Consider the following 21,546-nt stretch of genomic DNA (forward strand, 5'->3'; position numbering starts at 1 on the left):
TCCTCATATCCCCCTACTAAACCCATGAGGGGTGTTTCTAAACAAACAAGATCCTCTGTGTAGAATTCAGAAACAACACTAGGACTTTTATCAGTAAAGACCCTTCTGACCAACACTGGGAGACTGAATTTGGCATAGCAGGTTGTACCTTTTTTTCCAGTCATGCCTTTGAACATATGAACTAAGATAAGAATAAGGAGCATTATATCAGTTCTTTCAATAAGTATATACTCACATGTTAGGCACAGTAAAACTTGCTCAGAATATACAGACAATGGCTTTCATAAAGATGATATTGTAGTGGAAGAGACACTCATGCTAGTAAATAAATGAAAGAAGATTCATGGGTTATATGATTGGAGTATGGTTGAATCTTTGTGAGGACATACACAAAGAGGTGCCCAGTGCACAACTGTGCTTAAGAAGAAACCTCACAAAGGAGGGAGCACTTTAAATCTGCCTTTAGAAAAAAATAGAAGTTTGAAAAGTGAATAAGAGTCCAGGAATATAATTCTAGGAAAGAGAAATAAAATGAATAGCAAGTGCATGCGTGCACGCACACACACATACCCATATTAGACATACATATATATGAATGCAAAGAGTGATTTTATAAATCAATATTTTACAAATAAAATTTTAACTTTTTATATTTAATATTTTAAATTAAATAATATGGTATGTATGATCACACCGTATTCTTTTTAATAATAGTGATCTTTCTGTATTGTGTACTAGTGTGTCTTCAATGTCAGCAGGAGTGTTCAGTACGGAGAAGGTATATCACAGTATCTGATTAACTGAATTTAGAAGTACGTGAAGAAAAGCCCCCTTTCTCCCAGGGCCCCCATTCACCCACTTCTCTTTCCCACTCCAGTGGGAAACTATTTTGGATTCTGTGTGTATTCTGAGAGCTTTTAGGCAGTCAAATGCAAAGTAGAACACTTTTTTTTGGTTTATTTTTTCTGTCAACTTTATTAAGGTGTAATTGCCATATAGTAAATGGCACATGTTTAACCTGTGCAATTTCATGACTTTTGACATATAAATATCCCCATGAAACCATCCTCACAATCAAGAGAGTGAACATATCTATCACATTGAAAGGCTTTGCAATTCTTTCTCCCCATCACTACCACCCTCATCTCCATCCCCAGGCAACTGCTGATCTGCTTTCACTGTAGATTAGTTTGTGTTTCCCAGACTTTTAGATAAATGGAATAGTACAACGTATACCCTTGTTTTGTCTGACTTCTTTCACTCAACATAATTATTTTGAGTTTCATCCATGGTGGTGCCCATCTTTTCTTTTTAATTGCTGAGTAGTGTTCTGTAATAATGGAGTCCCATTTGAGGCTTTTAAGGAATTGTATGAAACTGTCATCTTACATGCATTAGGTCCTAAATGAACTGAGTCTAATTCTATCTCTAGGCCACTTTCTTACTACTCTCTGCTCTTATTTATAGAAATATTATAATTTTTTTAATTCCATGAACTATTTTTGTTCAAGGCCTTTTATCATTCCATAGGCTAATCACAATGCTTAGAAAAAAAAATCCCCTTGACCATTCATGTAATGAATTTGAGTATCTTTTAAAATGCCTTTTGTATCTGTGATAAGGGTATTCACCTTCTTCTCTGTGTTGCTTCAGGATTTTACTATATACTATGCACTCTTTTAGCATTAATCATATTTTATATGAATTATTTGTTCCTATATGTTTATCTTCTACTAGACTATGAGTTTCTCAAGTTTCATACCATGTCTTGGTTATCCAGTATTTTATATCCAACATTTAGTATAGTGTCAGAACTGTAATTGGTATACACATAATTTTGCTGAACTTGCATTGTGATTGTAATGGGGTTGGAATGGAACAAAAATATTGGGACTTCCCCTCTTTAATCCTTGGAATTAGATGAAGACAATAAAGATGACTTTTAGTGAGGGTAATAACCAAACAAATGGTGGCTCTCTCCAGGACCATTCTCAAGAAGGGAGGAGGGAGGTGGAGCCTGGCCACTCACACCTGGCAGCCCAATATCCTCTAGAATAATGACTAATAAATACTGGAGAACTGAAGGGACCCAAATATTGTTCTTAGTTAAACATGAATATATCCTTTTCTCTCAATGTTATTAGCTCAAACAGGATTATTTGAGGGAAATATCATGGGATAAATACTACAGTTATTTAAACAAAGATTTCACCACACATTTACTTAACAGAATACAGTCATAATTAATGGTTTTTAACAATGGGATGATTCTGCATTGCTAGAGAGTATTTAATAGTCAAGGATATTTTTCTTGCCTGGAGGTGTTAACACTTACTTAGGGGACAAGGAATTACTGGCATTGTGTATAGTTCTTGGAACAGTTTTAACAAAGAAAATTTCCATGCACTAAGGGTTAATAGCAGTTCCATTGTGAAACACTGATATTAAACAATTGGGGGAGAGGGGCTTAATTTGCACAAAATTCTTACAAAGTATAGTATATCTTACAAAATATTTATAAAGACCTAATTATTTTCCATTGCCTGATTCTGTTTCCAGTGAGTATCCTCTTCCGGGCTCCATGTAAATCCCTACATTAGAGGCTCATGTACTGGGCACTTTCTTGTGTATTAATCTTGTATTACATCCAGAAAGTTGTTAAGATTTCTGTATGCAAATTCAAAAAGTTTAGTCTTGAGGATGTAGTCTTCTCATTAGTATTGCTTTTCTGAAGCTATTTCTGCATTTCTTTGTTATTTCAGAAACTTGTGAAGATGCTGGAGTAACCCAAGTTTTCCAATTCTGTGAATATGCTGTCTATAAATTTCTGTGCATTTCTTCCTTACAGGGCTGCAGCAATGATAAGGGTTTTATAGAGCTCTAGAGATTCTGGAAAGAAAGGGAACTACTGAATTTTCTCCACTTTAAGATATATACGTATATATCTTTTATATATGTCTTTTAGGACTTTGTATTTCCCCTATAAGGTAGTGTTTTCTTCCCTGACAAAAATTTTTTCTAAGCTATCATTAAATTTATGTTTGTCATAAAACAGATTGCGTTTGAGAATTAGAGAACTGCATTACATCCAGACTGAGTGCTGTCTATAAAAGAACATTCTTTTTAACTTCATGTAGTACCTTGAATGTTCATCGAAGAGCAGATATGATTCAAAACTTGGTATTTGCAAAGAGTTTTCTGTTTAAATGATTTATGAATGGAAACCCTATATGAAAATTATGAGCATGCATTTTGTAGAGAGACATCTAAGTCCTAATTTCCAGCTGCAAGATTTACCAATTGTATGTCACAAATATCTGATTTGCAAGTGTGTACATGCGTGTGTGTGTCTGTCTAGGAGGTCAGCTCACTAACTTTGATAACTATTATTATTACCTTTAATAATGTACTGACCTCTCACCTTCCTTTTGCAAAGCATACTTCTGTATGTAGGCAGGTGATTTAGACTGAGTAACACTCTGGTGAGCTCCCAGTGCTGTGTCTTTCTGCTCCTCTTCCAACTCTGGCTTTACCTATCATCTTGGACAGTTCATCTCCAAAGGGAACTCAGATGGTATATCTAGTGCATGCAATGGTGGCCATCTCCACTGGAACCATCAAGAGGCAGGGCTGGGAAATGTCTCCCTTCCCTTTGGCATCTTTTCCCTTTCTTCTCTCCAAGCCAACACATTGGCTGTACAGGTATACGCAGCTTTACATACTGGAAGTTTGGGCTACAGTGCTCAAAAAAACTAGTTTGGATTTTTGTACAGTAGAAACGTAGTTCAGAGAAACCTCCAGCTTAGACATGGATCCAACTACTCTGACTTCCTTTCCACTAGTTCTTGGATGGACTGGTTTCTTTATGACAGATGTTGCAACACACGATTTTTATGTGACAAATCTGGCCTGAAAAATTAGCCTGAACAGAAGTCACATTACTGATAACTGTCTTTTTAAAGTTAGAAGAACTTCCATAAAAATCAGAGATGTCCAGCTTATGTTTAGATATCAGGAGATGCAGTGCTCATGAACCTCAGTTTTGCTTGTCAATGATCACCTATAGCTTAGTAATTACTGCTGTATTCTAATTAGCCGTGGCGCCTGTCAGCACCTACTGTTTTATGTCAGGGCTGTTTCATTTATTTTCACCATTACCCATCTGTCTGCTCCTTTTGATAAAAGGTGGCAGTGAATAGTCCAGACTAAAACCTGTATTTGGAAAGGAAGTGTGTCTTAATTAGCAAAGTAACTCAACTTTCCTTTATTCATTTTTAAAAGCAGTATTTCCCAAGGTGTAGTACTAGTCTACATCTGCATCAAAAATAGCTGGAGAGCATATTAAAATGCTGCATCCTGGGCCACAGCCAGGGCTACTAAATCAAAATAATTGAGAATAAATCCTAGGAATCTGAATGTTTAATAAATTCCTAAGATAATTGTATACTCAAATTTAAAGACTTCCATCATCCAAAATCTTTTTAAAATTAATTCTTCTGGGCTGACATTGGCTTTAATGGGAAGTCTGTTATATTTGAAAGGGTCTGAAATTAGCTTCCTACATTTCTGGGTTCTCTTTCTGGAGGGAGACCATTTCAAGTTCTTTTAGCTAAATTTAGTTTTATTTGCATGATCATATCATTTTCATTATCACCTTAATTTGGATGTACTCTGAGTTGGCACATTCAGTCCTTCAGAAGAATTTCTTATTCCATGTTGACCCTTGATACAGAGCTGGTAGCACCAAGAATAAAGGTAAGAGCCGTCTCAGGGGTTGAATGACACCCAGGCTTTTCATTTTAATTTGGGAATACTTTAGAACAGTTGTTCTCAACGAGCACAGTTTTGTTTCCTAGAAACCATTTGACAATATCTGGAGGTATTTTTGATTGACTGACACTAGGGAAGTGATGTTACTGACATTTGGTGGGTATAGAGGTCAGGGATGATATTAAACATTTGATGGGAATGCTGTTAAGCATTCTAAAATGCACAGGAAAGCCCCTCAGAGCAAAGAATTATCCAACACCAAATGTCAAAATTATTAAGCTTGAGAAATCCTGCTCTAAAATTTTCTTACAAGATTGAAAAGCACTAGAAGCCAGGAGTATCTGCTTTGGCACATAGTGCCATACCTGAAAGACAGAAATTATCCTGGACCCTGGGATACAGGAGGACAGGAATCTAAAGAGGTTTTATATTGGACAGCAAAAATATCAGTGCTCCTTTATTACATATAGTTTATAATCTAAACTCCTTCACCTTAGAGTTCTCAATCATTAGAATACATCACAACTGCCTGGAAGGTTGTTAAAAAACACTGATTTCTGGGCCTCATACTTGGGATTTCCAGTTCAGTAGGTCTGTAGTGTTGCCAACAATTTGCATTTATTACAAGTTCCCTGAAAATGCTGCTAACTTCTGGTCAGGGTCAACACTTTGAGTACCACTGAGTGTTACTCTAAGTCCTCTAAGTCTCTCTGGTCCCAGTCTGTCCATGGAGACATATTAATCATCATCAAGCATCTATAGCAAACACAGGTAGAATTTCTCTTTGACCCCTGTTTACATCATCTGTTTACTTATTTGTGTATTTATTTAGTTAGTTTTATATTGGTGTCTTAATTCTGTTCTTTTGCTCAGAATGACCTTTATTGCCATGTTTCATAGCATCTCTTTTTAAGAAGATAGTATCAAGAAAAAACAAAACACAAACCCACAAGCAAAGAACAAAATATCCCTGCCTTTCTCCTTTAATGGACTTATTAGCTGCTGATATAATAACTGAGAATATTTTTGTCTTCATTCAGCTAGAGACAAATTGACATCACACCTCCTAAAAAAAATTAACTGAATGCTATGAATTCCAAACTGCTAATGTGGTGCCTTTCTTGTTCCCTTTTTCTTTTTTACTCATTATTTCCCCTAAATCCTGGTTTTTGCACCTTGTTACTTTTTAATTTTGTTTCATATCATTTTATAAGCAATTTTAAATCTTTTGAAAAACAGAGCAAGGTATAAATAATGAATAATACATCCTTCAGAGCCTGTCAAAGTGCTGCCACACACAAGAATTTCTCTGCTCTTGCAATCTTAAAATAATCTTAAAATAATGATGTTCTCTTCTGAATTTTCTTAGAATATTATTTATGCCCCTTGCTTGTAATGAATTTCTTAAATGTTGTAATGTTTTAAATTATACAGTATTTTTTTTTAAATGTTTTTATTTATTTCTAGGAGAGAGAGAAAGAGACAGTGTGAGCAGGGGAGGGTCAGAGAGAGAGGGAGTCACAGACTGAAACAGGCTCCAGGCTCCGAGCTGGCAGTCAGCACAGAGCCCGACGCGGGGCCCGAACCCACGAACCGCGAGATCATGACCTAAGCGAAAGTCGGACGCTTAACCGAATAAGCCACCCAGGCGCCCCTAAATTATACAATATTTAATAGTTCAGTAGAAAATATGCACTATAAACATAAGGCAAGGCACATATCAATAGAACAGAGGCCCATGAAGCTACCTTCTAATGAGACGTCTATTAGAAACACTTCCAGGACCATCCTTGACATGTATCCTTGTCCAGTAAGCAGGTGTTTCTCTAGGGCTGACTTTACCTGTCTAGCTGAATGGAACTGCCAGATTATAGGATATGTGTATGATCAATTTTATGACGTATTCTGGATTGTTTTCCAAACTGGTTGTACCAGTTTATATTTCTTGTAGAACCAGATGAGAATTATTCTTACTTTAAAGCTTTAATTTTCAGAATTCATTATATACTCCAGATAATAAATCTGTGCAGTTATATGCATTACAGACTTCTTAATATCATCTTTTGATGAACTGGTTCTTAATTTTAATATAATTGAATTTACTAGTATTTACTCTTATGCTGAACAAGTTTTATTCTTTTTAGGAAATTTTAGTCATAAAGATAGTCTTCTATACTTTTTATTTTATTTTATTTTATTATTTTTTAATGTATTTATTTCTGAGAGAGAGAGAGACAGCGTGAGCAGGGGAGGGACAGAGAGAGAGGGAGACACAGAATGTGAAACAGGCTCCAGGCTCTGAGCTGTCAGCACAGAGCCTGAGGCGGGGCTTGACCCATGAACAGTGAGATCATGACCTGAGTGAAGTCGGACGCTTAACTGACTGAGCCACCCAGGTGCCCCTTGACTTCTATACTTTTTAACAATTTCTTTCTCATTTTAATTGTGACTCATTTGAATCTGTCATATATGGCATATAGTAGGGGTCTATCTGTATTTATTTTTCTAAATAATAAACATGTCAACCTCATATATTGAATAGTCTCTCCTTTTTCTCTGTGTTCTTCAGTGTCATCTTATATGTAATAGGTTTCCATATATTAGTGATTTTGCTTTTCGGATCTGTTTTATTCCAATGATTGATTTGTCCAACTCTATACAAATACCACCCATTCTTACATAATGTAGCTTCATAATAATATTAATATCTGCAGTAGCATGTTTATACATGTCTCCTCTAACTTTTGGCCCTTATCACTTTCACATTTATTTAAGAGGCAGCCTATTAAATTCCTGAAGAAGGGAACAATGAAGGTTTCATCAGAATTACATTGAAATTAGTATCAATTTGGAAATAAATAATATCTTTATATTGAACCTTCCCATCCATTCATAGGTTGTACCTTTCAATTTATTTTTATATTCTTTTATGTTAGTCATCAAAGTCCTAATTTTCCCATAAATGTATTGTGTATATTTTGTTTATTACTAGGTATTTAATTTCTGTTACTGAGTATTATCTTTTTATTATATTGCTGTCTATTTTGGTTTACTTATAGGTTTTAAAGTTATTTTTTTTAATGTGGACATTTATAGATATTAAGTGCTTGGTTTTTTTCTGTATGTATGTATGTATGTATGTATGTATGTATGTATCTATCAATCATCTATCAGTCTTTCTATCTTTCAATCTATCAGTGTCTTGAGGATAATGTTAAGTGGTTGTGTTGGTGGTGACACACTCGTCTTGTTCCTGATGCTGGGAGAGGGTGTTGGAAAGAGGCTTCTACATTTTTACCGTTAAGAATTATGTTTCCTGGGGCACCTGGGCGGCTCAGTAGGTTGAGTGCCCGGCTTCGTCTTAGGTCATGATCTCGCGATTCGTGGGTTTGGCCCCACGTCAGACTCTGTGCTTCCAGCTAGCTCAGAGCCTGGAGCCTGTTTCAGATTCTGTGTCTCCCTCTCTCTCTAACCCTCCCTTGCTCATGCTGTCTCTCTCTCTGTCTCAATCTCTCAAAAATAAATAAAACCTTAAAAAATTTAAAAAAAGAATTATATTTCTTATAATTTTTTTGTAGGAGAGGTGGAGTGCATATATCTTCATAAGATTAAGGGAACTCCATTATAGTCCTAGTTGGGTGAGAGATTTTATTATAAATAATGCTAATTTTCATGAAATTACCTTCTCTACTAATATATAACTTGGTAGATGAAATATACATTTTGTATTTTAAACCACCCTTCTATTCCTGGGATAAATCTTAGTTATTTATGATAAATTATCTTCTTCAATTGTAACTATTTTTTAATACTATTGAATTTTGCTTGATAATGTTTGATTTAGATACTTGCATTTATTGTAATAAGTGATATTGGCCTATGATTTTGCTTTTTGTTGTTGTTGTTGTTAAGTAATCTCTGCACTCAACATGGGATTGAGCTCACGACCCTGAGATCAAGAGTCATATGCTCTACCAACTGAGCCAGCCAGGTGCCTCTGATTTTCCTTTTCATACTATGGTTGTCTGTCTTCGGAAATAAGGTTGCACTAGTTTCACAGAACCAGTTGCATAGTGGAGAGAATTTTAAACAAATGTAATAATCTATTGCACAAAGATTTGGCAAAAGTCAACTGAAAATCATTAGGAACTGAATTTTTCTTTGAGATACAGATTACCTTCTAACTTTTTTAGCTGTTGTTTATACACAATGGAATAATAATACATTTTTGAATGTATTAAATTGTTTTGAATCACCCTGTTTTTCTGAAGGTGAAACAATATGTAACTTGAGTTTTTATGTTTTTTATTTTCATTTTTTATGTTTATTTTGAGAGAGGGAGAGAGATAGAGAATGTGCATGAGTGGGAGAGGGGTAGAGAGAGAATTCTAAGCAGGTTCTGCGCCATCAGCACAGAGCCCAACATGGGGCTTGATCTTATGAACCATGAGATCATGACCTGAGTTGCAACCAAGAGTCAGATGTTTAACCAACTGAGCCACCCAGGCATCCCAGTTGAGTTATTAAATAATAAACAACACTAGGCAGGTAAATGGAGGAGAGAATAATAGACAAAAGGATCAACAAATGGGAATGCTTGAGGAAATTTTAAAGCTTTGGTATACATAGGGAAATAGCAGCAGATCCATGCTTCTAAATATAAACCTTTGGTGGGGGAATGGTAGAAGTAGATAGTAGGTAAACAAAGGCACGTTCAGAAAGCATGCTAAGGAGCCTGGTACCTCATCTAACTTATGATATCCTTTGTCTACAAGTAAAATGGTCACTTGATGGTCTTGAGTTTGGCCATAGAGGATACCAAGGGTCCTGTTACAAGAAGAAGCAGACACCCTTGGAGACCTGTTGTATGTTGTTGCCATTACTGAAACACACTGAACCCTCCAAGGTAGGTATCCCCTGGATCATTCTTGAGGAGATGGGTTAGTATCTGGAGATTATTCTACCTTAAGACTTAATGTAGGTCTATTAATTTAGTAAGTTTTTGCAGGCATGAGAACTTATTATAGAAATTCTAGTAGAGTTTAGAATAATGAAGGTCTGAGGTACAGAAAGTAATGGGATCTCTACAATAAACATGGATAAAGGAAATAGCTGGTATCATTAAAGTATATAGGGGGATTTCTCTAGGGGAAAAATGAGAGTTAACAGTTTGGCATAATTTTCCTATATAGTTTTATTAGGCAAACAATCATTAAACAGGAAGTACCTGAGAAGTAGAAGGGATTAATGGTTGGGATAATAAGAAGGCTGTGTTTGGAATTTTCTCCTTAAAAATGAGCCTGGTAGACGAAAATTCAGGTAAAGGGGCATTTAAAGAGAAGATTTTGCTGGATTTTGGTCTGAGTGAAAACATAGAACAGGGAATTGGATAATGATGATGATGATGATGATGATGTTGTTGATGTTGATGATGATGATGATGTTGATGTTGTTGATGATGATTTTTAGCATAAGACCTATTCAAATCCCCATAAATTTCAGAGAATGGTTAGAACCCACAGTATCTTTCCAAAGGATTTTTTTTTTTGAGAAATGGGTTATTAGAAATTCTAAACTGTAGTACAGGCAAGAAAGGACTAAAATTTGCCTTCCTTCCAAGAAATGAGAAAAATTTGACCCCACCCTAGTGTTTTCCCTACATCAACTACATTACCCTTTACCATGTATATTAGCAAGTAAATGTCAGATGTTAAAGCGTTGACTGAGGAAACCAAAGAAAAACATTATATTCATTTAAGGCTGAAAAACCCTTGGTTAAAAGTGTGATACCAAAAGCCCAACTTTAGTGTTCTTAATTACTTGTTGAATTATTTGCCCTTTCTAGGTCTCAGTTGTTCTATCCATAAGATAGGCTGAACTATGCATAATTCCTTCCAATTTGATTATTCATATGACTATTCTTCATAAGAACGCATCTCCTTGCTTGTAGTGACCATTGGTGTGTGTGTGTGTGTGTGTGTGTGTGTGTGTGTCTTAGCATGGCCAGCTTCTATCCCTTTCTTCAGGTAATAGTATTTAGATTTAGTTTGAGAATTTGATGATACCCTGTTTTCTGTTTATTATAATAAGTGTCATAACTGCAGACACTAATGTACCTCCAATGTGTGATATGTGCCTGGCATATGATAGGTGTTTAATACATATTTGTTGGGTATTTGTTGAATAAAATAGCTTGGCAGGGATAGGGAGTTTCATTTCCCACTTCCAAGGAGATGCTAGTGACCCAAGTCTAGCTGATAAAAAAACTATCATGGTAATATTGTTTTTGTTTTCAAAAGAAATACGTATGAAATCCAAGTTGGCCAGGTTAGATTCAATTTTATGATTTTTTTCTATTGAGATAGAAAACTCTACTTTTAAATTTGAAAGGAAATTGAAGGAGTTTCTAGGAGGGTCACCATGAGAACTCTGAGAACTGGAACCAACCCACAGGAAAGCAGAAGTGACAAAAGGAAAGGAAGGAAGAAGGGAGGGAGGGGAGGAGAGGAAAGAAGGGAGAGACATTATATGACCATAATGTTGCATTTTATTTTTGTAATGTTTATTTATTTATTTTGAAAGAGATCAAGATCAAGCAGGAGAAGGGCCGAAAAAGAGAGAGAGAATCTTAAGCAGGTTCAAAGCTGACAGTGTGGAGTCCAACGCAGGGCTCGAACTCACAAAGAACCGTGTGATTATGACCTGAGTCGAAATCAAGAGGCAGTCACTTAGCCCACTGAGGCACACAGGTGCCCTATAATGTTGCATTTTAATCTGAATGTTAAGTTCCTGAACATAGTACACAATCAACAGTAGCTTGCCTTCCCTATTTCATGGTGATGAAATCAAGTGAAAATTTATATATCCAGGGTAAGCTCAAAGAAAAGGAAAGGGAAAGAAAGAGAAAGAAAAGGAGGGAGAAGATGGGAAAAAAAAAAAAAGGAAGGAGGAAAGAAAGGAAGACAGAAAGAGGCAAGTCCATTACAATATAAATAAACTCAACCTTTCTGAAATGAGGTTTTCATATGACCTTAAGATTGTGTTTAACAGCCCTCTGGAAATAACTTCTATCCTTCCTACCCATTTTACCCTAAGTCACTCACTGACCACGTCTGGGCATCAGTATTTATAGGTGGGATTTAAAGTAGAAACCAAAGTGTTATATAGGAGTAAGATTCAGATCTTTTGCCATAAGGGAAGTTGATACGATGTTTTGTCTAGAGAAGTCATCTGTACGTACCACCACCAATCTCCAAGGGTCAATTATGAAGCAGCATTTGCTGTTCCACACAGCAAATTATACAGTCTACAGACTGGCAAGATCAAAAGGAAGATGCCATCATGGAAAGAGTTACTACAGGTGTCAAGTAAAGTGTCACTCTAATTAATATATATATATATATATACTCATTTGTGACATGTTTATAGAAAATATTGCATATGGGAATTGCTTTGTATGAAAATGTCTGCAACAACCTAATTACTTTCTGTTTGAAATCCATGCTTTTGAATTACTTTTAACAGAACAGTTGTAATCCTGCACAGTAGAGATGTCTCATTTGTGCTTTTAAAATGACTAGTTTTGGAATTGCTAAGTATATGATTAAAAAATAAAACTAGGATTTTAAGAGAATGAAGTTAATTTAGAAGATTTTAACAAAAGGATGGGATAGTCAAGAATTGGCCATAGTTCATTCTTTATAATTGACATAGAGAAGGACCAAAGAACTTCCTTCCTAAAGTGGTTGGCCAAATATTTATTCATCTTTTGGCCTTCTGGAAGTTAATGTAGATATATGTATGTAAATGCCTCATGGAGAGTACAGAGGCAGCCTGGAGACGTTTCAGGACTTCAGTTGTCCTGTATTCATGCCTATATGATTCTCCCTGCAATACCAATTAGTGTCTCTGAAACCCATCACAATGACTTAGCCACATTCCCACACGTGGCAAGTCTTTGTTTTAGAGGGGAGTTTCTTCAAGTGTGGTCTGGGGACAGCACCCTTCATGATCTCTCAGAATGCTTGTTTAAATTGTGATTCCTGGGGCATCTGGGTGGCTCAGTTGGTTGAGCATCTGACTTTTGATTTCAGCTCAGGTCATTATCTCACAGTTTGTGAGTCTGAGCCCCATGTTGGGCTCTGTGCTGACAGTGCCAAGCCTGCTTGGGATTCTCTCTTCCTTTCTCTCTCAAAATAAATAAATAAAATTTAAAAATGTGATTCCTGAGCCCCACACTAAGCCCCTATCATTTCTGGTGGGGGCACTAGAGAAACCCACAGTAGGAAATTTATAATTTGAAAACCACTACTGGAAACACCACCACCTATTATCATGCCATGATTAAGAGAAAATATTCAAACCAAATTGCCTGGCTTTAAATTCAGGTTCCACCAGTTAGTTATAAGCTGTTATAAACATTAAGTTACTTAATTTTCTTATACTTCAGTTTCCTTGTCTTTAAAAGAGGCACAGATAACACATTATATAATGATACCCGAATCACACATATACTGTGAAAATTAAACAAGTTAATAGTCTGAGCATCTTAGAGAAGTGCTAAGCTCTAAATAAGTGTCAGTTAATGTTATTTTAGAGGTGGTCCCAGATAAGAGAATTCTCCTAACTCATGTAGCTTTCCCAGATCTCCCCCATTGCTTCATAGTATTTTCTTTATTTTGATTTCCAAGCTCCAGGAGGGTAAGTGTTGTGCTGATTTTCTCATGTCTTTGCACAGTGCTTGGGATATTGTACTCTGAATAGTATAAAAAAATTATTTAGTTTAATACTAAATATTAGATACTAAATATTAGATAATACTGTTTCCTTATTGGAATTAATAGTCAACAGCTTTCTGTCTCATAGAAAATTTACCTTTAGTTTTTTAGGATTGAGAAAAATTTGTGGACTCTTCAAACATAGTAAATTTCTGGACTTTATCAAAACCTGCCCTGTAAAGTACAGCCTTACATTCCTTTATGTTCTCTTCTCTTCTCTTCTTTTCTCTTCTCTTCTCTTCTCTTCTCTTCTCTTCTCTTCTCTTCTCTTCTCTTTTCTTCATTTTACCTCCTTTTGCACAGAAGGAACCTAGTTCTGTTCCTGCTTGCCTCCAAGCCTCATCCTGTGCTAAGCTCCAGATCTGGACACATGCTTTACATTTTCCACCAAGAGCCACAAACTCTCTTAGCCAGAGGTTACCATACCCACTGCACTATATACCTTAGAATCTTCCCCATGTCTGTTCTAAATGAATTGGTGTCTTTCTCTGATGAGTATCTTGTGGTGGAGGCATTGTCGCATTTATCCCTATATCATCAAGGCCTGGCAAAGGGCATCCCTAACATTTAAATTTAAGGAAGGAAAGAACTGCACCCTAAGATTCATCCATTTGCTAGAGTTCTCCTCATAATCATCTGCATAGATGTCCATCTTGATTATTATTATCTCACTAGAAACATAACATCGGACCTGCCAGGGGCCAGATTGGCCAGCTAGAAAGAGTGATCAGGCTAAAGAACATTTCTTCAGAGGAACATCCCCCCAAAAAACCTTCAAGACACTGTAAGGATTCTCCTAAGCTAGTCTCAAAAGCCATTCAGCCACACTTCCCTTACATTCTTTTAATCATGGGCTGTTATCAGTGCCAGCCCAGATTTAAGGGAAGGGAACTAACAGGAGCATGTATCCATATGGGGCACTCGACTCGCCAGTGGGGAAGTGGAAGATCTTTCGAGACAAGCCACCATACTCTCCCTTTTTCTGCCTCTTCAAATGGAGAAATACATTATCATGAACAGTTTTAGATGTACTACATCTGACACCACCATGTACCAGGCACCTGATACATATAAGGGAGCTAACAATATCATACCTATGTTGTAGGGTTACTATGGGAATGAAAGAATATTGGCACAGCTTCTGCTATAAAGTAGGTGCTTGGTAAATGTTAGCTATTGTTAATATTATTTTCATAATTTAAGAATTAGATATTTAACATGACAAAGAGTTAAAATATAAGATTTACAAAAAGTATTTATTTTTCCCTCTCAAAAAATCTCTAAATCAATCCAATCAATCCCATTCTGAATGTCATTAAACAGTGTAAAATTATACATTTTCAGCTCAGTTTCAATATATTTTATATACAGGTGGCCCTTAAATCTGAAAGGAAATCAACAATGTTTAAATGCTCTATTGATTTCAATTTACTAACAATAGCGTGTAGCTAGAAACTTGAAAATATCCTTTATCCAGATGAATTGTTGATAACATAGCATACCAAAATACTTGGCCTTTATATCATTAAATTAAATGCCTTTTTCTAACTAATGAAAATGTCTTGCGTATTAAGAACATCCAAACCTATCAACTTTCTTATTAGAAAATATGCCTAATCTATCTTCCTTTATTTTTAAGGAAGCCTATGCCTGAGAGATTAACTTGGTTGACCAAATCCATTCCACACAGTTATTCTCCTGGAGAGGATTGCTATTGTGTCTTGGTGGGTTTGTGACCTTGTTACTAACAAGTGCAAACTGCTGTACTGACTCCCTACCAGATGTTACCAAAAGTTAAAAAAAAAAAAAGACTGCTACGCAATGCATCCTTCTACTCTGGCCATCAGAGTATTATCTTCCAATTAGAGAAACAAGTAAAAACCTTGGAAAAGCCAAGGACAAGAGTGGATACTGATGACATTTCTGAGTAAAAGCAGAATCACTGACCTCTGAAGATGATTTCTTTTGAGATGCATGGCAAATGAATTTCCAATAATGTAGTTTCCATTATGACTTCAAAGCTAGCAAAGATATCCAGAGGTCAATTAATACAATCTCCAGTACCTAAGCAATACCTAAATACACTTCAATGCAGCAAGAATGGAGCTTTCTCTTCTAAAAAATTATTTTTTTTGCTGGCAAAAAAATGTCTTCTAGTGCAATTTCTTATGTAGATGATAAAACTTATGGTCTTGAATCCAGAAAACACTTCCTTATGCATCTTTCCCAATTTTCTTATTCTGAATATGGACAAACAGAAGTTCAGAGACTCCATCCAGTGCTGTTTTCCAGGGCCATCTTTGTCAAATACCACATACCTCCTGATTGTGCTGTAGACCTCAGACACTTTCTAAAACATCTACATTTATATTATAATAGGAATTTAAATATTACATAGTCAACATTAAATATCATTTTCGATAATGCCTGAGAACTTCATGAGGACAAGGGCCATATTTTCATCTCTAATTCCCAGTTTTTCTCACACTGTCACCTTTAAGAAATCTTTTCTTTTATTCCAGCTTTTTCTGGACTATCATGATCTAGTGGTTTATTCCATAACTCTCCAAATGGTTACCATTTACTGTGTGTGCAGTATGTGCCAGAGACTGTGCAAAAATAGTATATTTTTTTTTCATTAAATTCTAACAGCAAACTTACTCAACAGAACTGTACATGAAAGCTAATGGTGGGCTTAGAAATTGATGTTTTCTGACTCTAAAGCCCAGTATCTAGTCCTTAAACATGATACTCTTCTGCCTTCAAATGTCATTGCAAGATGCTTTTTGCCATTCCTATGCTGGATTTGTCTCTACTCTCTTACCAGTTCTTCTTAAGGGAGGTAGTATTACTGAATTGCGATTAGTATCAGAAACATTTCCTGGGACACACTAAGTAAGTGGGCTGGGTTCCTGTGTCTCAAAGGCAGTAGTAAAACAGCGAGGTTACGTCCACTCTCCTTTGTGGTCAGAGATCAGTCAGAGGACTAGATTGATTTCTGTATGGAAAGAAGTGCCACATCTCCCCTCTTCATTTTTCTTGAGACATGCTCAGGGCTTAGTAGTCTGTCAAGAGTGATGCTTTTCTTGACTGACTCCATCTTACTCCATCCCCTCTGGTACTGGTGAGTGTGATGTGCTCTTATCACATGACAATGGTCAGATTGCACCCTGAGGTCTGAGATGGGAGAGAGAACAAGAATATAGATCACAAGGAAGGAATTTCACTTAGCTATTCCAGTCTGAACCACTAAGAAAGTGAAAAACAGCTCACTTAACACCAGACTGCAATGTTCCAAATAGAACATAAATAATGATCAAGCAAGGCAAATACTATAACCACTCTGAACAAGTTTGGATAACCTATAGACAAGACTCCTCGTGACCACAAAAGTGACTCACCACCCTCATCTCCTGATATACACCTGCCTTCTTTGAGTGATTGCTCCTTTAGTATGGCAATTCTAACTCCACTTTATTCTGCCTGCCTCCTAGTTCAGATTTATTATTATACCCAGTCACTAAATTACATTCACTTTTTGATAATATCTGAACCCCAACTGGTCCATGCTTCTCTAAACTTTGCTTAGAACACTCTATTATCCTTATCCCATAAGAGGACTATTATGAGAACTAAATAGACACTGAATATAAAAACATTTTCTAAATAATGAAAAACACAAAAATACCCAAATTGACAAAAGTCAAACTATGGAAGCAGCCCACATGTCCATCGACTGATGGATGGATAAAGAAGATGTGATATTGTAGGAGCACATGGGTGGCTCAGTTGGTTAAGCATCTGACTCTCAATTTCAGTTCAGGTTATTATCTCACAGTTTGTGAGATTGAGCCCTGTGTTGGGCTCTGTCCTGACAGTGTAGAGCCTGCTTGAGATTCTCTCTCTCTCTCTCTCTCTCTCTCTTTCTCTCTCTCTCTCTCTTCTCTCTCCCCCCTCCCTCTCTCTACCCCTCTCCCACTCATGCATGGGCTCTCTCTCAAAATAAATAAACAAAAAGATAAATAAATAAAATTAAAAATATATACTATATATATACATACACACAATGGAATATTATTCGGCTCTAAAAAAGAATGAAATCTTGCCATTTGCAACAATGTGGATGGAGCTAGAGAGTATAATGTGAAGTAGAAAAAGTCAGATAAAGACAAATACCATAAGATCTCATTCATATGTGGAATTTAAGAAACAAAACAGACAAGTAAAGTTAAAGAGAGAGAGAGAGAAACCAAGAAACAGACTCACAAACTAATGGTTATCAGAGGGGAGGTGGCTAGGGGCATAGCTGAAATGGCTGATGGAGATTAAAGAGTGCACTTAACATGATGAAAAAAAATTTTTAAATACCCAAATCCTATAAAGAAGCTACTTCCAATTCTTTATTCCTACCTAGGTTCTCCTGGGGTAAATAATTCCTTTCTGTAGCAAGGTAAATAGCCTAAACATTCTTTTGACTACAAATGTGTTTCTGGTGACCTTTAGAAGTGGGCTTTCACACCATGTTATCCAAATCACACCACATTGTCCCAACGTTATAGTAGCTCTGTATCAGGGGATTTGGAGTCCTTGCTTGGATATACATTAGAATTATACCTATTTTTCTGTGAGAATATCATGATTCGTCAGTCAAGAAGTTGATCAGGAAAAAACGTGGGTAATATTCAGGAAGAAAAAAGTATCTTGAACCATAAGGATTGGCAGTTTCTGTCCATCAGCCTTACTCACTTTTGTCTGTCTTTGGCAGGCAAGACCAGATTAAGATCTTTAGATGTAGAAAGCCCTGAAAATATTACTGATTCTGGCTACTTTTGTTCCTAGTCAGTTTTTTCCATAATCACTTGCTTAGCTTGAGTATTAATCAGCTCACGCTACTGTGTGCACTTGAAAGGGACCTTTGTCAGGACTGCTGTGGTCAAGTCACACCTTCCAAACTAAGGGAACAAACAGGAAGAAAGAGCAAAAGGCTCCACTTGCCCTTGAGCCCAAGCTACTGCTCTGTTTTAACTGAGAAACACTGTTTGCAGGTGAAGGATGTGTGTGTGTGTGTGTGTGTGTGTGTGTGTGTGTGTGTGTGTGTGTGTTTAGGGGGAAGAGGGATTATTTGGTATTTGTTTAGCCACTAATGAAACAATTATATTATAAATAGAAGGTAAAGGAAATGAATGTGAAATTCTAGGACTAAAACCTAGGCTCCTGCAGTCAGCTGCTGGAAGACACTTCTCAGAGGGCTTGTTGTATATCTGCAAAGGTAAACATTAACCAGGTTTTTAGAGTGATGCATAATTAGTGCTTTGACAGGAAAATACCAGAGGCTTCAGGAACATAGAGAAAGGGGACTTAATTTAGAGCCCGCGAAGGACATTGCAGCTGAGATTTTAAAAATGGGTAGACTCATGAGGGCATCATGGATGAGAAAGAACCTTGAGGGTGCAAACAGTCTATGTTATGGACCAGAAGTAAGATGAGCCTTCAGTGGAAGAACAGAAAGAAGCTTCAGTGTATAAGGAATGAGGAGGGTGCTGTGGAATGGGGATGAACCATGTTAACATGTATGGACTCAGTAGCAAGCATGGTTTGTCCAGTCCAAATATGAGTACATTTTGGTCAAGAAAAGGAGAAGCATTCATTCTCACTTTGCATTTTGTCCAGAAACGTTTTCCCTCAGATTCCCCCCTTATCCTGTGCAAGTCTGTTTTCAGGTATCTGCTTCTCTCCTCATCCCTGGGCTGACCTCTGTCTGTCCAACAGCATGTGTGTCCCTGAATAATAGGTTTGGGTTCTTACTGGTAAGTCTTTCTGGCAGTCCCTGTAAGCTTGGGAGAAGTTTCTCAGCTACTCTGTGCTCTGTAAAANAATAACAGTTACCCTTTAATGTATGTTTCTTGTAAAGACTAACAATTATTTTGCATAAAGCCGTTCTGAATTGCTAACACATAATAAGCAACTAATAATTGTTATCTCTAGTTTTCTGTGGAACATATGCATTATTTTGTGCTTGTTCAGACTCTAATCCCAGTTCTTCTAATAATGGCACTAACATTTATTTTGTAGAATTGCTTCTCCCCAATTTAAATTCTTGACCTGGCCTTAGACCTCAGTACAGGTATGGGCGCATATCCTAGACCTGGCCATTCACAATCACAGTGTTTCAGTCATGAATATATTGTGACCCACTCCAAGTCAATGACACTCAATACTATGGCTTTTTGTGAGAAATACTAGGAAAGAAAACCTCTTTTTACATGGGCATTATTAGGTGGAAAGGAATATCAATCTAGAATGTTCACCAATATGAGATTTCCATCTTGAGAGTAAAGCCAACACAGAAGAAAGCACACCTGAAGATGGAGACCAACATGTTGCTGACGCTCTTTTTTGAGATTCAGCTTTGTTTTAAGCTAACATCTTATTTACATTTTTCCTTAAATTAAAAAACCTTTATCTGAGTTTTAATCGGCTTGGCTTCTGTCCAAAGATCTCTAACCCACTGACTTCACTTAAGCACTGTCTGATTTGCAAGCTGCTCAAAGAGGGATGAATGTTATGAATATCACAAGTTGACCCAGGAGAGGACTGCTGAGCATAGTTACTACTAATGCATATATTTCATATTCCCTCACAAATGGAACCTCTTTTGGTCCTTAAGTCAGATTGGGTTTATGGACCCAATAATTCAGAACATTTGCAGCTTACCACAGGTCCTTTGGTTCTGGTTTTCCCCACGTCCTAGGCACTTTTGTTTTCCTGGGTTATTTCAGACTCATTAAGATTTTTCTTTCCTCTTCTCCATTTCAGGAAAGCAAATCCATACCATCTGTCCATTTGTACCCATTTTTAATTATCCTTTCTAGCTCCTCCTTGCTCCTCTATCCTCCATTCCAGTGTTTCTCAGATCAGGGAAATGTTGTGTCTCAACTTCAACAGGGACATCAAAGAGATGGGTTTTGGCTCCCAAAGAGACTCAAATGGACTCAAGGGGAAAGGGGAAGCATGAAGAAATATTAAAATAACAATCGGAATCAGTGAGAAGAAACAACCGCTCTTAAGTGAAATGTAAATCAAGATGGTGAGGGAGTTCAGTGCCTCACTGAAAATTGGTTAAAAATTTTTCTCTATAGGGGCGCCTGGGTGGCTCAGTCGGTTAAGCGTCTGACTTCCCCTCAGTTCATGATCTCACGGTTCATAGGTTTGAGCCCCGCGTCAAGCTCGGTGCTGACCCCTAGCTCAGAGCCTGGAGTCTGTCTTCAGATTCTGTGTCTCCCTCTCTCTCTGACCCTCCCCTGTTCACGCTTTCTCTCTCTCTCTCAGAAATAAATAAAACATTAAAAAATAAATAAATTAAAATAAAATAAAAAATTTACTCTATAGCATTCTACTATAACAAAGATAGAAGAAAATACAGCCAGTATCTGCATCAGAGGGGCAGGAGTACTTGAAAGGTCAGGTTAAGTCCAGAAGATAGGAGCGCTGAAATCAGAATCTGTCAAATTAACTGTTGTACTTTGGTCAGCTCTGTTTATAGATTAATAAGAAAAAATACCTGCTTCATTTGATTTACATAGCTTCTAAAAACATACACAAAGGCCGTCTGTTTTTTTCTTTTCTTAAGAACCCTGGGTTTGATTGTCAACTCTTCTACCCACTAATTGCATGACCTTGAAAAATATTCTAAATCCTCCCTGTCATCTGATCTGCAAGATAAAAATGATCATCATCATTGTCTTGACTTCAGGAACTATGATTAGAAATAAACAAGACTGAATATAAAGACATTTTCTAAATAATGAAGTACACAGAAATAATAATTATATATACTAGTATTATCATCATTGCTATTATTTTGTGAAACATAAATTGAAGTAGAGACTAAAGATCATAATTAATTTCTATCATGCAGATTGTTTCATAACTTGATGTATCAGTGGGCACATTCTTTTCAAAATGACAAAAACAATACATCAGGGATTTGAATCATTCT

This window comes from Crocuta crocuta, unplaced genomic scaffold (genome assembly GCF_008692635.1).
Source record: "Crocuta crocuta isolate KB4526 unplaced genomic scaffold, BGI_CrCroc_1.0 scaffold179, whole genome shotgun sequence".
Taxonomy (NCBI): Eukaryota; Metazoa; Chordata; class Mammalia; order Carnivora; family Hyaenidae; genus Crocuta; species Crocuta crocuta.